General features: G+C 37.2%; 1 protein-coding gene across 2 annotated transcripts in view; it reads right to left on the bottom strand.

Moving 5' to 3' along the window:
- Positions 1–20,559, bottom strand: part of DLC1 (DLC1 Rho GTPase activating protein) — a 450,692-nt gene that overhangs the window by 199,340 nt on the left and 230,793 nt on the right. The gene's annotated exons all lie outside the window — the stretch shown is intronic.

The following is a 20,559-nucleotide window of genomic DNA, read 5'->3' on the forward strand; positions in this document are numbered from 1 at the left end:
CTCAGGGACAGAGCAAGACCCTGTCTCTAAAATAAATAAAGAAATGGACACCTGAGTTTTAAACAAAATATTGATCAGCTCCTCACATTTTCTCTCTAACCATACTTCTACTTACGTTGGTTTAATCAAGTCACTCTAGGTTTTGCCCCTTAAAAAGTTTCAAATATCCCGATTTTATGAATCTTTTAGTTCCAAGTAAGTGAACTTCCTCATTACAATTGCACATCAAAAACTCACCCTCCAAAATGTAAAAAAAGTGCCAAGCACTGTGAAATCAAAATATGAGCCAACTGCTTCTTTTACAAGATACGCACCTTAGTTTCTAAAATGCCAAATAAATCTATTTCTATGCCAATAAATTTGGCAGATTTTTTGCCTTTTAAATGCATTATTAATCCTCTTTTCTTCCTGTCTACCAAATCCTACCTTATAATGCACAAGGTTTGGCAGGGAAGCTTAATATTGGCATAAGATAGCATCTAAAGGCCAGTTCATGACCTTTGCAAGATGAGATAATGTTGTAAAAACACTTTGTAAATTGCAAGAAGCCATGCAAATGCTAATTATTACCATAATTATTTTTACACACAAAGTCATTTTCAACCCACACTGATCTCCTGAGTCTTCTAATTTCTACAACATGCATTATTTTCACTGTATATCTTTGATAAGTTAATTATACAAAGGATGATTATAAAAATAGTGAGATTGTGCTCATGAGTTACGACTAACATTAGTACCAGTGCTTATTAATAACCCATACGTCCTAAACTGTGTTGTTCTCAAACTGTTAAAGCTCATGAATGTCCCCCATTGAGAATGTACTTCATGGTAGATATCCACGTCTTTGCCTTATCATTGGACCGGGCATAGATTAGGAGAGAATGCATGCTAACTGCTGAAGTATATAGACCTCTGTGCCTGGAGAGGCCGATTCCAAATGAAAATCCTCTATTAAAGATTTTCAGAGAATATGATTGCCATAACCTGGTTCCATTCTAAAACAATGTCCCCAAAGTTTGTGTGTGTTTCTCTTGCAAAGAGATCTGAACACCTTGAAGCACATCGAATCTTGTCATCTGGACCCGTTTTGCGGAGGAATGACATCAAGTACCCATGGCATGGGTAGCGCCCTTCACCAGATGCTGTTTTAGGCCTGCGGAACTTTAGGACGAATAAGATCTCAACACTGTCTTCAAGGAGGAAATATCACATTGACCAAAAATAGTTCCAAAATAATGTGATACGTTTCAAGGTAGAAGCATGTTCAAAGTGTTATGCAAAATGTTATAGGAACACAGAGGAAAATACAGCCTGGATTCCTAACTCCTCCTAGGCACTGACCTCACCTGAATTTCCAATGTAGATCGATAATAAAGTTAGGGACACACAATTGCTCCCTGCATGATCAACAGCTGGTTGTTTGAGTCATGCAAAGTGACTGACTATAATGATAGGAAGCTTTTCTGTACCTAAACACAGAAAGGAAGGGGAGCAGTAAAGGGAAATAAGCATTCATTAAGTCCCTATAATGTATGATAAACTCTTCTAGTGTTGTATATAGACTGGCAAGTCATCAGAGATCCAGGATAGGTATTACTTTTTTAGAGATGAGGAAACTTGAAGCTTAGAAAAAATATGAAAAAGGTTAGATAGTAAGTGGCAGATCCAGGATTCATGCCCGGAGCTGTCTACCTCAAAAACTCATTAGCTTCCTAATCAACTTGGTTGGTCTTAAATTAACGACGATAGTAATGATAGTGACCCATTAGTGTTATCTAGGTTCAGTCGATACCAAGCTATGAGCTAATGCTCTTTAATCTTAGCCAAAATAAAATAACCAACAGGACCTAGGGTGTGGCAGAATCCTGAGTCTGCAGATGCGTTTGAGGTGATCTCGACTATGGAAATTCAAGGGCAATGAGCCAAGAGAACCAAGGTCTAGTTCAACACACACTGTTTAACAATAGAGCACTCAGGTCTAATCTCCAAAGTGTTATAAAACAACCCTCCTCCTCTTAGCAACACACTTTCTCTAGGACAGTACTCAGAGTTCTTCAGTGAAGCTCATCTCAGTAGGTGTTAGAAACACCTGCCTATTCCTAGTACAAGTTGCATTGGGTAGAATGACCCACAGCCCTCACCTATCTGAGAGGTTTTCATGTTTTGTTTGTCTTTTTCAAAGGAAACCTCATGGCATAAATGTAAGTTTTATTGGCAGAGTGTTTCAGGAGGGGAAGTGCAGTTAAGCATTGTTGAGCAAGGCAAACTTTAATTATAGGTTTTACCATAGGCCAATGTAGAGCTGGCAACTTGGTCTCTCATTTCTGACAACTCATTAAGTCCAAATTTCACTGTAAGGGTATTTCAGCCCCTTATGGATGAATCTCAGCTATATTTTATGTGTATGCTGTAAAGACATTCTAATACACAACCAATTTTAAATTATTCTTACATTTTGCTTTCTTTGGAGGCCACTAGAAATGCTACACAGAAAAGGTGCTGCTTAGAATCTGCCACTTATTCAATAATTCCTCAAGTTGTATTTCCACAAACTTCAAACTATCCCAGTTTTCTATGACACTGAGAGGTGAGAATAGTTTGTGATAATTAGTGTTGTCTCAGCTTTGTAGGTAGAACAAGTAGGAATATGAGGAGTTCATTGATTTTTCAAGATCCCACTGGGAATCATAAGAAAAATGAGAATCGGCCATGTGCAGTGGCTCACGCCTGTAATCCCAGCACTTTGGGAGACCGAGGCGGGTGGATCACGAGGTCAGGAGATTGAGACCATCCTGGCTAACACGGTGAAACCCTGTCTGTACTAAAGATATAAAACATTAGCCAGGCATCGTGGGACCTGTAGTCCCAGCTACTCGGGAGGCTGAGGCAGAATGGAGTGAACCCGGAGGTGGAGCCTGCAGTGAGGTGAGTTTGCACCACTGCACTCCGGCCTGGGCGAGAGAGTGAGACTCCGTCTCAAAAAAAAAAAAAAAAAAAAAAAAAAAAGAGAGAATAACGACGTTATGCTTTGATAGGTTTGCAGTTTCTTATTTCTGTGATAAAGGGTTAGTTTCAGCCATTGGTGGAGGTGCTGTTTGATCAGGGAAGCTGTGTAAACTCTTCCAGATCCCTGGAGAGCAGAGGTTCTAGTCTGTATCCTAAGCTAGAGATTCTGGTTTAAGTAAGTCCCTAACATTTTCCATATAAGAAAATCGTCTTGCCTTGGTAATGTATTACTAATTTAATTTAATTTTGTCTGATTTATACATTTTATCTTACTGCAAACAAAATTTTTAATTTTATAGTGTTTCTAGGTTCCATCTTCTCTGATTTAATGTTAGGGACCCTTCTTTTCCAAGCCTGTGTAACATAAATCCACTTTTGTCTTATGGCCACTGTTGCTGATGAAACTCATTTAACCCTTCTTTGGACCAATGAGAACATTTAGGACTACCTAAACTGCTGGAAGATCCTTTCAAAAGAATGTGAATAACGATGGGAAATGAAAAGCTTATTCAGAGTTAATACCATGTTTGGATCTGGGTCTTTGGCATAGAAAGAAAATGATTATAACCCCATTGGTTAAGTCCTGTGAGTGATCCAGCCCCTGAAATAGGATGGCAGGCTTAGTGAATGGCAGTGCCTACCCCAGCATAATATATCTGCCGAAAATGCTGTAACTCCACAGAAGATGTTCTCCACTGTGTAGGTATCCAATAGTCCATGACAAGGAGAATGAAGCCTCTGTAACTCTGAAGGATGTCTAAATGGTTTCTGTTCATTGTGATAACTGGCATCTAGCATGTGGGTTACATGTCATGGAGGACCACTTTCATTTTGAAATGTTTAGATAATATAATCATCTTTAGTGCATTTGTTCTGGCAACTGGAAATTTTACTTGTTAATCTGCTTCTACATTTGGAACCCTAAGGATTCCACTGAATATGGTTGAGAATCTTCTTTGTGATAAGCTCTATTAAATATTCTTGACCGAAGGGCTCAAATCAAGGTGACTTGCACTATTAGGTGTATATTGATGTTTGATAGACCAACAATCTACAATGATGATTTTCTTCAAATTGATTATCTCTGATCTGGGGGCAAACAAAATTATTCTTGGAAGGCAGGGAGAAAATCTTGGAATCTATATCTGTATGTACACATACAGTTCTTTAAATATTTCCATTTTGTATAATGTACAAAGCACATAAGTACCGTGATTTATAGATATAATTTATACATGAATAAATGTATATGTTGCGGTTCTATGCTGAGAAAGCTTTACTGACAGGACTGGTGATCAAGGTTCAGAGACTTGCTCTGCAACTTCTGATATATACAAAAATCACACTATCTGTCAGAGTAAAATCAACTTGTTGGAGGGCACAGTGTTGAATATATCTATAAGGGGAAAGGCTGCAATAAAACAAGAAGTGAATGTTAGGGAAGAGAGAAGGACTTCCTTTTCTTCTTGAGTCATGTAACAATATCTTACTTCCTTTCGACTGCTAAATTTCAGTAACTATGCTTTCTGAAGCAAAGATCTCTACCTGGGCTATGAAAAGTCACCTTGCCTGTGGAAAAGAGGACTTGATTTCAATTCTGCCCCTTGCCAGACAGCTTTGTGATCTTAGGACAGCATTTTGTTTTCTCATTTGCTAATGAGGGTATTGACTAGATCATTTATTCTGGTTGAGATTCGAGGGTGGGAGAAGAGGATATCAGAATTACATAGGGTGGGGACTTGTCCCTCCTGTTAGAGTGGAGTGAAAAGTTTAAACAACTCTACTGGGCTAGATGGTCTCACTCCACTTCAGAAAAATACCTCAGCAGAATTCTAGCTATTAGTATATGCAATTGGCCATTTTAATGCTTTCCTTAAGCTATTTTCAAGTTGCTTTGAACATCTTTCTCTGGAGCTGTTTCTTTGGATTTAATCCTCTCTTGATCATTTCTTTTCCACTCTCTGTAGTTGACTATAGTTTTCGATGCGAAAATATTTAACAGAGAGGCAGGAAATAAAACATACTGGAAAAAAGAAAGAGGATGTAGAGATGCCTTCAGAATTTTTTTCTATGTCATGATTTCAGGTTTTCTTTTATGTTGTAATTTCAAAAGGTTAAACATTTGCAATTTCTGTAGAAAAATAAACAATAATGGTACATCAAAAATAATGCAAAAAAATCTATAACTTATATTACCTTAGCAAGAACCAAATATCTAATAGTAAAATAATTTTAGATACAGTTAAAACTTCAGGGGGAAATAATTTCCTTTATTTTGTTCTTCATTTTATTTTATTCCTATCATATTTTTATTCTTTCTTTTACCCTTTCATTTTTCACCATGTAAAATTACAGTGTGTTAGTAAAGAAGCCTAGCATTACAGCATAGAACGGGGGTTATAATTTCTCTGCTCTCTCCGATGTAAAGTATATTATGATTACTTGAATTGCTTTTAAATCATGGTTATTGAAATTAATACTTACTGTTTCATGTATCTTTTTGTTCAGATTGAAATTCAAATATAAACCCCTTGCTGTTTCTAAATTAGAAGACTTCCTTCTGAGAAAAATCCCCAAAAAACTCACATATTGTTTTACCTTCATATACAGTCATTGCCACAAATGTCCATAAAGAATGACAGACGTTGTTACTTTTGGATTAAAGCAATTATCAATGATCTCAAATAACACACCTACACTAACAATAAAATGAAAAGCAGTTTTGGATAATGGCTGCACGATATACTCAGGCATATACATTCAGAGACTATTTAAAAATCAGACCAAACAGGAACCCAAATATTCCTCTATGTTAACATAACTTGTTGATTATACTTTTTTGACCATAGTATTAATAAATGTTATATATTGTGATAGGACTCAAAACATTGCAATATCAACTAGCTTGAATGTTTCCATAAAAGGGTGTTTGCAGGTCGACTTCTGTGTACGAAGGGATCCTACTGAAACACACACACACACAAGAAAGAAAAAAAAAATTAAAAAAACCAACTTTTTTTTTCAGAAAGTATACAATACATTGTGAAGTACTGTAATCTCTGAGAGACGGTTTTAAAAAAATAGATAAGCCTGATCATTGTTCTGATACCAACTCCGCATATGGGCAATTTGGGGGCCACAGAGTAGAGAGGGGAAAACCAAACATAACCTGGCAGTTCTTTTTCTTTTCTTTTCTTTTTTTTTGGGGGGGACAAGGTCTCACCCTGTTGCCCAGGCAGGAGTGTGTAGTGGTGCGATCTCGGCTCACTGCAACTTCTGCATCCCGGGCTCAAGCAGTCCTCTCGCTGCAGCCTCCTGAGTAGCCAGGACTACAGGTGCACACCACTACGCTGGCTAATTTTTTAATGTTTTGTAGAGATCAGAACTCTCTGTATTGTCCAGGGTGGTCTCAAACTCATGGGCTCAAACAGTTCTCCTGCCTCAGCCTCCCAAAGTGTTGGGATGATGGATATGAGCCACTCAGCATGGCCTACCAGTGTTGAGGTGATACAGATCAGCGTTTAGGGGAATGGAGGCAGCTAGAATTTGTAGGGCAGAGTATCAATGAAGACAGAGCAGAACAAAGAGTGAGATCTGCAGAGGGGTCTTCCCAAGCCTTTGGCTGAATATGGATAGACACCAGCATGAGAAGGAACTCTCCAAGGCTAGGAAAGAAACCCTGGAAATCAGTGGACTAGAGTCACTTCCAGTCCAGTGGAAGTGCAGTCACTTCCTGGAGCGCACACAAGGCTGGCATTAGTTTGTGTTCCTACCAGTGAGTATGAAGAGACCTCAGGAAATACGGAGCATTAGGTATAATCCCCAGAAGAGTCATGCCTCAGCAGCGGGGCTAAATTAGTCCTAAAATAAAGACTGCTTTGGACCTGATAGCAGAAGAAAGAAAAAATAATAAAGATAATGGCCCACTGCAGTGGCTCACGCCTGTAATCCCAGCACTTTGGGAGGCCAAGGCGGGTGGATCACCTGAGGTCAGGAGTTTGAGACCAGCCTGATCAACATGGTGAAACCCCGTCTCTACTAAAAATACAAAAATTAACTGGGCGTGGTGGTGGGCGCCTGTAATCCTAGCTACTCAGAAGGCTGAGGCAGGAGAATTGCTTGAACCCGGGAGGCAGAGGTTGCAGTGAGCCGAAATCGTGCCATTGCACTCCAGCCTAGGTGACAGAGCAAGATTCCGTCTCAAAAATAAAAAAAACAAATAAAGAAAGAAAGAAAGATAACAGAAAGCACTAAAATTAAAAACCAACAAATAGTTTAGAAGAACAAAAGCTGGTTCTTTGAAGAGATCAATGCAATTGCTTAATCTCTAGTCAGATCAACTAAAAGTAAAAAGTGAGTTTAGCAAGATCACAGGATTGAAGATTAATATACAAAATCAATTGTATTTTCTTATACTAGAAATGAACATTTCATAGTTAAAACAAGAAAATACCATGCATGATTAAAAATATAAAATACTTAGAGATACATTTAATAAAATATTTGTACAAAAATTTGTACACCAAAAACTACAAAATATTGCTAAGAGAAATTGAAGAAGATCTAAATACATAGAGATTTATCATTTATGCATTTGAAGACAATATTGCTAGGTTGTTAATTCTTCCAAACTATAGATTCAACACAAAACTAATGAAAATTCCAGCAGGGTTTTTGTCTGTTTGTTTAACTGACAAGTTGATTCTAATTTATATGGAAATACAAAAGACCTAAAGGAGCCAAAATAATTTTGAAAGTGGAGTGATGTTGGAGGATTTACACTACCTGATTCCAAGATTTACTATAAAAGCTACAGTAATCAAGACAGGGTGGTATTGATTTAACAACAGAAATATAGACTAAAGGAACAGAACAAAGATTCCAGAAATAGATCCGTACTATATGGTGCTAAAGTTAGCTAATGGAGGGGAGATAATCTAGCTGAAATAGGTTATCAACAACTGGGCTGCTGGGGCAGTTGGATAACCATATGGAAAAAAGGAATCTTGAGCTCTACCTCACACCTGAAACAAACATGAGCTCTAAATGGAACATAGACCAGAGACCTAAATGTAGGAGTAAAATTGTAAGACTTGTAGAAGTTTTCTGATCATCTTCTTCCAACCACATTTTAACAAATGGGCAAAAGGTTTAAACTGATACATCACAAAAGAAGATATATGAATGGCCAATAAGTACATGAAAAGATGTCCAACCTCATAAATCATTAGGGAAATGCAAATTAAAGCCAGTTGAGATACCATTACATACTAAAATTAAAAAGACTGACCATACTAAGTGTTGGAGAGAATGTGGAGCAGCAGGAATTCTTACAGATTGCTGATGGGAATGTAAAATTGTTTAAGCAATTTGGAAACAGCTTGGAAGTTTCTTATAAAGTTAAATGTACCTTACCAATGAATTCCACTCCTAGGAATTACTAAAGATATATAAAAATATATGTTTGTACAAATGCCTTTTTCCACTTATAGATAATTCTACAAAAGGCAAAGTTATAGTGACAGAGATCAGCTCAGTGCTTGCCAGAGGCTGGGAATGGGGTGAATGTGGGATGAGATTAACTACTTGGTACATGAGAGAATTTTTAGGGGTGATGACAAAAAGCAAAGTGATAAATTGGGGAAATATTTGCGTCATAAGTATGCAATACAGTGTTATTATCTATAACAAATAAAGCACTTCTGTAAATCAAAAGCAAAATAGAAACAATCCAATTGAAAAATTGATGGATTTATGAATAAGCATTTCACAGAACATATAGAAGTGATAGAATTGGGTAATAGAAGCTTAATGTTCAAACTTTGATATTGACAAAAATTCTCTAACTGAAGCAAACCATCAGAACCCTCAATCTCTGAAAATTAGATATATAACTTCACAGGGAGGTGGAGAGGAGGTGGTTTTTCTATCACCAGAGAAAAAAATTGCTGTTTAAGAAATAATCACTGACTTGGAGTGTGTATATATCAAAATGACATACCCAGTGCTATGTTAATTGGATTAGATTTTATTATAATAAAGTAGTTTGAATGTCAATAGTAAAATTTATTTTAATGGTTTCATGAAAGAGTCATTTTATATTGAATCATTATTAGTATCCATTCATCATAAAAGTATAAAAACATGTCAACTCAATAATGATGTTTCTATTGTATTGCATTATTATATGAGAATATGTTGTTTGTATGGATATATATTCCTTTTCAAGGCACAGAATACAACCTGAAAAAATACTTATTAAAGTGAACAGGCATTTTGCTAATATTAGCAGCAAAAGAATGTAAATTTTCACAGTCTCTCTGATAGCCAAAAACCTTTTCTTAAATATTTTGAAATAGGAAAAAAACAGAAAAAAACACATGAAAAAGTGAAATTCTTACTCTTTTGATTGGCGTACAAAATGCTAAAGAAAGACAGGTGAGGAGAAGAAGGAAAAAAAGAAAGCCTTTGATAAAAGGAAAAATAGAATTGTGGGAGATGGAACCTCACGATGTGTTTGCACGAGTTGAAACTGTACAGGAGATGACAGTCTGCAAACTTCACAGGAAAGAGGGGATCTGAGGTGAAGGTTGAGCACCCTAGAGACTGAAGCACAAATGCAGATGGTGAAAGACCATGGAGATTTTTTGCAAATGCTTCTTTTGTACAGATTCCTTTGTGTGTACATGTGTCAGGGGACTCTTGTTAATAAATTTAAGAAATGTGGTGGGAATCAAAGAAACCTGATGCCTTCATTGATTTCCTAATCTCTTCAACTAAAGAGTTGGGAAACTCTGACTCTAACTTTCCCTGCCACTTCTTACTGGCTTGGGCTTTCTGGCCTCTGAAGCTTATCAAGGTGTGGCCAATTCAATGAATGGCTGGTCAGGGTCTAGACAGATGGTCAGAGATGAGCACAGAAATGGAAAGTAAACATTCAGAAACTTCTTAATTTTATGTATGTTGCATCTAATGATAAAAAAAACCTTTGGCTTCTATTTTATGTTTTCTTTTCCAACTTTTTTTCTAATACTTTATTTTCATTATATTTTAAAACGGTATGGGTTAAAGAAATAAATCACCATAAATATGTTTGGAAAACCCTGCTCTGAAGTGTAAGTATAAAATATAAGAGTAGCTCTAGATGGAGAGAAAAGGCCACAGTTTTGTGAAGTTTTAAAATCAGCCTCTGAATTAAACCCTTGTTGATATTTGTACATCTCTCATTATTTGTTATATACATGGAAAAGCAGCAGTAGTAAGCATTGTTAATATTCCAATTGGAAATTGAAAAACAAACTTCCAAAGGAAACAGAGGTATTTTTGCCTTTGGAATTTTGTGCACAATGAGTGGTTCACATCTGGCACGAAGACTAGATCGCCAATGATGCAACAATACTGAAAAGTGAAATATTCAAAGAAAAACAAAGGATACATGGAGACAGGAAATAAAACAGGCAATTTTGCCAATTAAGTGTAAAATATAATGATTATAAGGTAGAGTTTCCTTTTATCTAGCTTTTTTTTTTTTTTAAGGAAATAGCATTTCTTAGGAGAATATTTACTCTGAAATCAGTTGGAAAATTGGAGATCTTTAGAAACAGCTATTTTCTTAGTTTTTAAAATTCATATGTTATCTTTATAACAATGGTGTCACTTGTTATTTATTATCATGAGCAATGGTTGAATTATAATAAATCAGAGCTCAATTTTTAAAAGTATATCCCCAAAACCAAAAACCTACCTCAAAATATTTTGACTTTTCTTCTAATCTAGCCACTAAATCCCATGAAATGTACACCTATTAAAAGTTTGTTATCAATAGTGATCGTAGTTGTTATCTAAAGAGTTTCAATATATCTAAATGATATATTGCAGTATATCATTTAAAAATAACTGTTTTTTTTTTTTCCTTTAATACAGAATTAACAATAAGGATGTCTAGATCTTTGCAGATGGGGTGATGCAACTGATTAATAAGACTTAGTTTTCTTTGTATAAATTATAATCACTCTTTGAGGCCTGTTGGAGTCTGGACCAATCCCATTTTTCCAGTCTTCTCTCCTTCCAAACACAAACTCTAGGCTCCAGCTGGCTGGGCTACTCAATTGCATCACTGTGCCTCGTGCATTTCCCAGTCTTCTAATTCTGCCAACACTATTTTCCTTGCCTAGAAATGCCTCAGATCTTCCTTTCCAGTATTTCAATGCTTTCATTCCGCGCTCAGCTAAATGTCCAGAGACTCTTGAGTATCTTACCACTTAGCTGTTACTGCTTATCTAGCTCAGCAGGCTATCAGCATCCTCAAAGGATGTGCCATCAAGGTCTAGAATAAGGAGATTCTGAGGCAACTAAACAGGAGAGGCGGCCCCTATCAACATCACTAGTTCCTGTCCCTTTCCCCCTTTGTTGCTGGCCTGCAACTTTCTAGGGGAGGAAAGAAGAAGTAAGAAGTGGGTAGGGAAGAGACTTGTATGGGCTGACATTTGGAAGGACTTGCATGAACCCAGCGTAGGGATCGTAGGTTCCACTTAGGGCAAGCTAAAGGTTGTGGACTTAACCAAAGTTTGTATCAGTTTTTATATGGCCGTTTATATATGGCCTTTTATATGGCAGTGATTTTTGCAGTGTTACTTGGGCCATTTTTAGGAACTACAAAATTGCAAATTAGGTGCTGTGTGTGTCACCATTCTTCACTTTCATTGTCTGACCACCTTCACTCCTGTGACCTGTTCCTTTTTCCTAAGGCATTCAGTGCTCCTAACATCTGGCTTCCCAGGGCTACCACTCCACAGTGTTCTATATTTCCTTCACCCCCAAATACCTGCCATCTCATAGAGTTAGAATTCCTTTTTTTATTATTATTTAGAGACATTGTTTCATTCTGTCACCCAGGCTGGCATGCAGGGGTGTGATCATAGCTCCAACTCCTGAGTTCAAGCTATCCTCCTGCCTCAGCCTCCAGAGTAGCTAGGACTATAGGTGTGTGCCTTTGCACCTGGCTATTTTTTTTTTTTTTTTTTTTTTTTTTTTAGAGTTGGAGTCTCTATTTTGCCCAGGCAGGTATCAAACTCATGGCCTCAAGTGATCCTCCTGAGTAGCTGGGATTATAGACAGGTGTCACCATGCCTGGCTAATTGTTCAAATATTTTTTTTTTTGTAGAGACACGGTGTCACTATGTTGACCAAGCTGGCTTTGAACTCCTGGCCTCAAGCAATCCTCCTGCCTTGGTCTCCCAAATTGTTGGTATTATAGGCATGAGCCACTATAACTAGACCAAAATTCCTTTTATGTGGGTGCTTGGTAACACTTGCTAGGCTATTCCAAGATGTGAACAAAATTTAGCCCTGGGGGAGGAGAAGGGGGTGTACAATTCTAGAGAAAGTTGTAAATAAAATAAGAACCTTGTTCCAATGAACATCTACTTACTGAATGTGAGTGGTGTGACACCCAGCTTCTCATTGCACAGCCCCATCCTCTTTTTCTCTCCTTGCCATGTCTGCATATGGAATTATTTTCATTACCTTAAAAGGTTGTTGTCCTTGGAAGACTGGATAATGAGTAGGCAGTATGTGTAACCATATGACACTTTGGGTATCTTTTATTATTTTGCTTGTTCAATACACTTCATAGTTTTGTGTCTTTTCTTTTCTTTTACCTTGACTATAAGTTCTGTACAGGTGGTGTCTTCAATAGTTTTATGAGCCTAGTGCATTGTATGGCAATAATACATATTCAAAAATAGTTTTGGTTATATTTATAAAAAAATGTGACTTTTTGGTTGTCATTCAGTGCCATGATGATCTGTCTTAAGCCTTAAGATGTTGTTTTGCTGTACAGACTTTGAAGTACCAATTGAAATGAAATGCATGTAGAGGAAGAATAATAGATGGGAAATTTTCACTGATATTAACCAGTGGTTTTCAAACTTAGTGTTCATAAGAAGAACACTCCCTGGAGAGTATGTTAACATTTATGGTTATTGAGCCTAAGAGATTTTGGTTCAGCAGGCCTAGAGGCATCCAGGAATCTGCATTTTTAAACAAGCATTCTTGAAAATTATGGGGCACACTTCAGCAAACGGCGCATTAAAGGGTGTGCTGTTTTTCTTAATTAAAAATGCCATTTTCGTTTCTTTCGATTTTTTAATTTTCGAAAAAAATGATTGAGTGTCCTTTATGTGCAAGAAATGCAAAGATAAGTCACACATGGTTTTTATTATATAATAGGGAAAAAAAGTCTTCACAATAATAATAAACAGCATGAAAGGATACCAGCCTTATAAGAAGTTCAGATATAGTACTGGAGTGTTTTGGGAAAAAGTGCCGATTGCTGAATAGTGGATATCCTGGAAATCTTCAAAGACAAAGTAAATATGGACATCTAGAGATGATATAAAAGAAAATTTCAAGAAAAGGTAACAATATTAGCAAAAACACTGAGGTGGAAAGTACAGGTTGTGGAGAATGTGAGCATTCCTGTGATGGCACTAGGGGGCAACTAGAATGAGATGTGTAGCTTGGGCCAGAGCTGGAGGCTGTGCAGATGTATCTTTTTTTCTTTGAGATGGAGTTTCATTCTTACTGCCCAGGTTGGAGTGCAATGGTGTGATCTCAGCTCACTGCAACCTCTGCCTCCCAGGTTCAAGGATTCTCCTGCCTCAGCCTCCCAAGTAGCTGCAATTACAAGTATGCGCCACCACACCTGGCTCATTTTTTCTATTTTTAGTAGAGACGTTTTCACCATGTGGGCCAGGCTAGTCCCGAACTCCTGGCCTCAAGTGATCCGCCGGCCTCAGCCTCCCAAAGTACTGGGATTACAGGCATGAGCCACTGCACCTGGCCATGTGCAGACATATCTTTAGTTGGGTGAGATTCCCAAGAGAAGGTGTAAAGACAGAGGAAAAGAAAACTCAAATATCAATGCCATGTAACTTACTTAAGGCTTATAGTAGAGAATTCAGTGAGATCATGTTTGGATAGTAAACATTTTTTGTTAATTACATATGATTTCAGTGAGTACTGTGATACTAATATGTAAATTTATTTCTATCTGCTCTGTGATATTCACTTCTGTGATTTGCGATGAACAAAATAAAACTCTTGAATGGGAAGAGAAAGACCAATATTAGAGCTATTAAAATGAAAATCAAAGTACTGTCCACTTAAAGTATTTCTAAAATATAATTCCATAGAATTGATCAGATATTTATACTCATTACTGTCCATGTCACTTATATAATATAGTAAGTACACAGTATAGTAACATGGACAGTAATAAATATAAAGTGTAAGTGACATAGACAGTAATAAATATAAATAAGGTAAATTCTAGAAAATCACAAAAATATGTAGTATTTCCCTTTCCCATAAAAACCAAACCAACCAAACCAGACCAAGCCTGAAACCCCTAAGGCTTAAATAATTTCACTAAAGAAAACAAAAGCAAGGTAAGCTGAAGTCATGGGAACTAATAGAGACAGAGCAAGAGGCTGAAAACCTACCATAGACGAAGCAAAGGTTTTCCAGATGTGGAGTTCTTTCTACACATTGGTGGTGTTATTTTGCCTCACTCAGGTTCTACCAGGAAACAGACAAACAAATAATGCAATGGTTCCTTTTTTTTTTTTTTTCTATCTTCTGTCTGTAATCTAATTAAACCAACTTTGCTGAAATTTTACATTTTGTTTTCTTCAGGAAAATGTCTTGATATTTGTGACCTGCAGTTTTTTGTTTTTTGTTTTTTGTTTTTTAAGCTGGCTTTCATTATAAATGGGAATGCTGTTGGAATGCCTGAAGGTATTTGTATGCGTGTTGGAGTATCTCCTTTTGGAAAGACATTTTGAAGGTGTCTCCACCCCACGGTCCTCTTGTCCACATCATAGAAAGGCCAGGCCGCTCCCTACATGTGGGGATGAGTGGTCACTGCTGTTTATGTTCTGTTGTCGCGGACCATCTGGGAGAATGGCTCCTGATTAGCTGTGGAACTATAAGTACCATCTCAGAGTCAAGGTCACAAGTTAGACCCAGGTCACTCTTTTTTAAGGCCCTAAGTTTTGGTGCTCAAAAATATTACAAAATAAAGTTTTCTGGATATAATAAGCCAGCTCTTCACTTTGCTAAAGTCATAAAATAAGAAGGAATTAATGTCCCCCTTTGGGTAACCTGGCTGATCTTTGTTTTGCATAGATGGACACTATTGTGTTCATCATTGCAGCTGGGATGCAGCCATCAGAGGCCTTAGAAATAATAATTGAAATAAAAAAAAAAACATGGATGTGCCCCCCCACGCCCTACATACAAGTATATTTTTTAATAGAAAAATGCTAAATGATAGAATTCAGGTTAAGTCTAACAGAATTCTGACATTTTCTTCTCTTAATTTAAGAGTCTTTATTTTAAAAAATGCATCAATTGTGTCACTCATTTTTTTTTGTTTTTATATTCCTTTTTAAATAAACAAATGTTTATTTAAACATGAGGGGATGTGAATATAGTCTGTTGAAAATATAAAATTGTTAAGGGCAGCAGCACGTGACCCAAACAAATTCTAATGCAAATTAAAAACCAAATTGCAGGCCAGTCATGGTGTCTTATACCTGTAATCCCAGCACTTTGAGAGGCTGAGGTGGGAGGATCTCTCTTGGAGCCAGGAGTCTGAGAGCAGCCTGGGCAACATGGTGAGATCCTGTCTCTACATTAAAAAAATTTTTTTAAATTAGTTGATCATGGTGGTGCATGCCTGTAGTCCCACTGACCGGGGAGGCTGAGGCAGGAAGATTGCTTACGCCCAGGAGTTCCAGGCTGCAGGGAGGCGCGATTGCACCACTGCATTCCGGCTTGAGCAACAGAGCGTGAACCTGTCTCTAAAACAATAAATTAATTAAAAATAAACAAATAGCCAACGGCCTGTTCAGGATAAATTAAGTGATTTTAAAAAGGAGATAATTTATGTAGTCAAGGGGAAAAAGAAAATCCGTGAATCTTAAAACTGTAAGCTACGATGGCACTGATTTATATGACTGAGGCTGAAAGAGATGGGGCGAAAGATGTTCTCTGGGCTCCAACGGAATTATGAAATAATATACTTCTGTAGCCAAAAAGGGCAATATTGTGAAAAATTCTAATTTTATTGAACATTCAGGATATGCCTAGTTCTAGCAAGGATTTGTGGAGTAAAACAAATGCTGTACTATTAATATTTTAGTGTCATACCGAATAGTTTCACTAGTCAGAAAACCCCCTGTGCTCTGCCCATTCATTTCTCTGTCTCCGCAAACCACGGACCGCCAATGATCTTTTGACTGTTTCTATAGTTTGCCTTTACCAGAATGTCATATAGTTTGAACTTTACTTTCCAGTTAGTTTTGCTGTGAACTTAAAATTGCTCTAAAAATAAAGCCTAATTATTAATGAAATAAGCATCTTTTAGGTGCACCGTACTGTGCTACATGATGTTTTAAAAGATGGTTACAAGCTGTTGGAAAGCATTGCTGAGATAAATGGAACACTCAGAGGACAATGACAGTCTATCAATGATCAAGTACAAAAATGACCAGATCAGACTCCATGTGCCATAGTTATCTCATTTCAGAAAGTATAAAATTAATGTGAGCTGGAGTTATCATAGAAGACTTCACCTTCTCTGGGAAGCCAGGACACAAATGAGTCATTGGGGGATGGGGTAGATAATTTCTGGAAGGGAAACAGGAGGAGCAAAGGTCAAGTTATGCAGAAGCAACTTCAGGAGAAAAGTGAGGTTGTTACCATGGTTACAGCGGAAGATGCGTGCTAGAAGAGGATGGAAAATAAGGGTGGAAAGGAAGGGTAAGGCCAGATTACGGAAAAAATTTATTCAACAGCCTGAGAAGTCTTGGCATTTAACCACTACATATAGCATAGCGGCTAAGAGCATGCCCTGTTGTCTGCATTGCTGGCTTTGAATCCTGATTTGGCCACAGTGTGACTTTGGATATATTAGGAAGCCTCTCTGAGTCTCAGGTTCTTCATCTGTATCATGTAGATAACAATAGCACCTATCTCATAGGGTCGCTAGGGGATTAACTGAGTTCTCGTCTATAAAGTGCTTGGAAAAGTGCAGGCACAGAGTAAATTCTTGTTATTATTATCAGTTTAGTCGTTCATTCCACAAACTTCGACCAAAACATCTGTTAAGAGGCTGGCATTACCGAGGTGCAGGGAAGATGTCTTTTAGGAAATCACAGCTCAGTGGGGAAAAATATTTAGATAAATATATCCAAGAGGATCACAGATTTAAAGAGAAAGGGGAAATTTTAAAAAGTGATGAGCTGTACTATTATCTTCCCCATTTATCTATTTCCTGAAATCCATAGAAAAGAACTCATTTAATGTTTATATTAACAAGAATTTTATAACATTAGCAGGTGTGAGTCACAGAAATGTGTTTGGGAAATTTTAAAAACAAATATAATACCCTACTGTGTGTGCATCAGCACTCTTTAGTGAGTATTTTAGTTAATTAGAACTTTAAGAACTCTGTGAGAACTTTACCTCATTACAGTAGTCAGGACAAAATAGTTTCTTAAATCCATGATCCACACTTCTCCTGAATTAAATTAGATTTCTGCACAGCCTGCAGACAAGAAGATTGGCACCAACCTTTTATTGGGCACTGGTGAATTTGTTATGGTTGTTAATAACTCTTTAAGGGTTCCTACTTTGATAAAACACATCTAAAAAGTTATGTCTTAATTCTATAATAGAAATGTCTATGGAATCCATTGAAAGAGATATTGAACTTGCCTACAGAAAACAAATCAAAGTGCTTCAAGCCAATGGAGGGTCAATATGAGAAGTATAGTCATGCTAGCAGAATTATAAGTCATTTTATACTTAGTGAGGTCAAAGTAATACCTTGTTACATGTAACTTTCCAAAGTAAACGTACCTCTCCAAAGAAACTAGGATCAATCAGTTTTCTTATGGGTACATATTTGTGTATATATTCACATTATTAATAAAATTAAACTGCAAACGGTGCACTGGAAACTCAATAGAGGTAAAAATTTGAAGACATCTAAGAGATGAACAGGTAAGTTTTTTTTTTTTTTTTTTTTTTTTTGGAGATGGAGTCTCATTCTGTTGCCCAGGCTGGAGTGCAGTAGGGCGATCTTGGCTCACTGCACCCTCTGCCACCTCCCAGGTTCAAGCGATTCTCGTGCCTCAGCCTTCTGAGTAGCTGGAATCATAGGCATGCACCATCACGCCCAGCTAATTTTTGTATATTTAGTAGAGACGGAGTCTCACCATATTGGCCAAGCTGGTCTCGAACTCTTGACCTCAAGCGATTCGCTCACCTTGGCCTCCCAAAGTGCTGGGATTACAGGCCTCAGCCACCGTGCCTGGCCTACGTTTTTAAAATAAGGGAAATGTGGTGGTAATAGAAAAGTTGGAAAAACCAGGAGTAGCAAGCTTCAGAGTCTCAGGGCAGATTAAATCTCAGAAAGGGTGCCTTTGAAACTTGAGAATTTCAGATAAAATATCCATGTCTGTGTACCCCCTGGAAAGTCTTGGAATACACTTCAGGGTGTGTTTGTCTGGGTTTGAGACTGTTGCTTTATAGGATTTCTCAGTCGTGAACCACCACGTGCAGCCAGATTTTGAACTAAATGGAAGATCCTTAGCTGCTTTCTTGATAAAACAGATACAAAAGGGCCCTTTCATAAACTGTCTTTCTTCAGAGAAGATTAAAAATGACAAATTATTTTTTCTACTGATAAAAGGTCAATGGCAATTAAAGCACTGAAATGCAAAGCTATCTTATTGGCCCATACTGGCAGTTCATAGCCACCTCCTCATGCTGCTGAGAGCTATTCTTTCCAAGAAATAATGGGAGGAGCAAAGTGTGCATCAGACATTTTGGAAGGAGAAATTAAAAGTTCATCAAATATTGTGAAAAGTCCTGGACATGGATAGACCTGAGATTAGCTGAATGCCTGTATGAGTTGTTTCATCTGCCAAATAAACAGACTGATTCAAAATTATTTCTTGAGCACCTCCTCTGTGCAAGATATCACATTACACGTGGGGTGACAAAAAATGAAATGGCAGGTTTCCGCCTTCAAGGAGCTCTTAGCCGGATGTAGCGTAAAATTCATGAACAGAAATACATCGTAGAAAACATGAAATGCCATAATAAATATACCAACGAAGTGCCACTTTCAGCTGCAGAGACCGGGGAAGACTGCTGCAAATGTGGGCGGAAACATTTGAATCAGAACATATTAAAAGAGAAATTATCATCTACCTGTGTTGCTTAAAATATAATTGAGAGGAAAAGAACATATGTTCTATTGGTTCTGGTAATACAGTAGATTTGTCTCACTCAATTAGCAACAGCAAAAATACCAACAGAAAATGAAGAAATATTTGGAAAAGTATCTGTATTTTAAAAATCCTATGAGTTCAAGATCTTTGGCACTGAAGAATAGATTACGTATATTTTTCACGAATTCCTTGATACCTGAAAGCTAATGTGTTTTCTTTCCACAGCCCAGTCAACCACAGCCAACTTTTCATGGATTAGTTTACATTAAGTTTTAGAAACACTGAGAAGTTATGTGTAAGCATACCCTACATTCTTTCCTCATAAAGAAGCAGGCAAGCAGAGACCTTCATACATTAAAAAAAAAAAAAAAAAAAAAAAAAAAAAAAACAAAACTGAAGCAAGTATTTATAAGCCATTAGTGTAAAAATAATGAAATTCACTTTCTGAGAGTGAAAGAGAATAAAGAATTTGGAATGTTGGTCAAGGCCCAGGCTGACCAGATAAAGAAAATTTTCACATCTTGCTAAACCCTATAAAACAGCTGGGTGGCTTTGCTGTTACAAGAAGAGCTTCCTTTAGAATAGAAAGATAAGACTCAAAACTTGGCTTTGGGAGTATCGTGCAAATAGAGCAAAACATTTGCTGATTTTTACAACAATACCAGGCATTGGGAGTACTGAGCTGAAGGAAACAAAATTATATTCTTAAGGTGTTCACAGCGTAGTGGGAGAGACAGCAATAAAACCAATCGGATCCATACTAAAATGAAGACACAAAATAGAGCAGAGTCTTTCCCAAGAGAAGTCTGAAACAGAGCAGTCCTGTTTTAATTTTTTCAGCAAATCTCTTTGGATTTGTAGATCTTGGAACATGGCGCAGAGTGGATATGTCACATTAATCATTCTCTGGATCCAAGCAATGATGATCAGACTGAAAAAAGGGGAAGTGTCTTTCCATTTTAGTTCTTTCTGTTGTTGTTCATTTGCATTTCCTTTCTCAGGGATGACAAGCAGCCAAGAAAATTAATACCAAAATGCATCAAGTCTAGGCTTTGTTATTTAGTATGTTTATAAGGAGCTTAGAATAAAATTATGAAAATTCTGATTTTTCCCTTACACATTTGTCACAAAGAAGTGTTTGATTTCTATTTTCTGTCTTATGACCATAACACAAAGTTTGGAGAGACCGTGACTCTGGTATATGCTTCTGAAAGCTATCTTTCACAAGAATTTCAGGCTATAG

Source organism: Rhinopithecus roxellana, chromosome 9 (genome assembly GCF_007565055.1).
Source record: "Rhinopithecus roxellana isolate Shanxi Qingling chromosome 9, ASM756505v1, whole genome shotgun sequence".
Taxonomy (NCBI): domain Eukaryota; kingdom Metazoa; phylum Chordata; class Mammalia; order Primates; family Cercopithecidae; genus Rhinopithecus; species Rhinopithecus roxellana.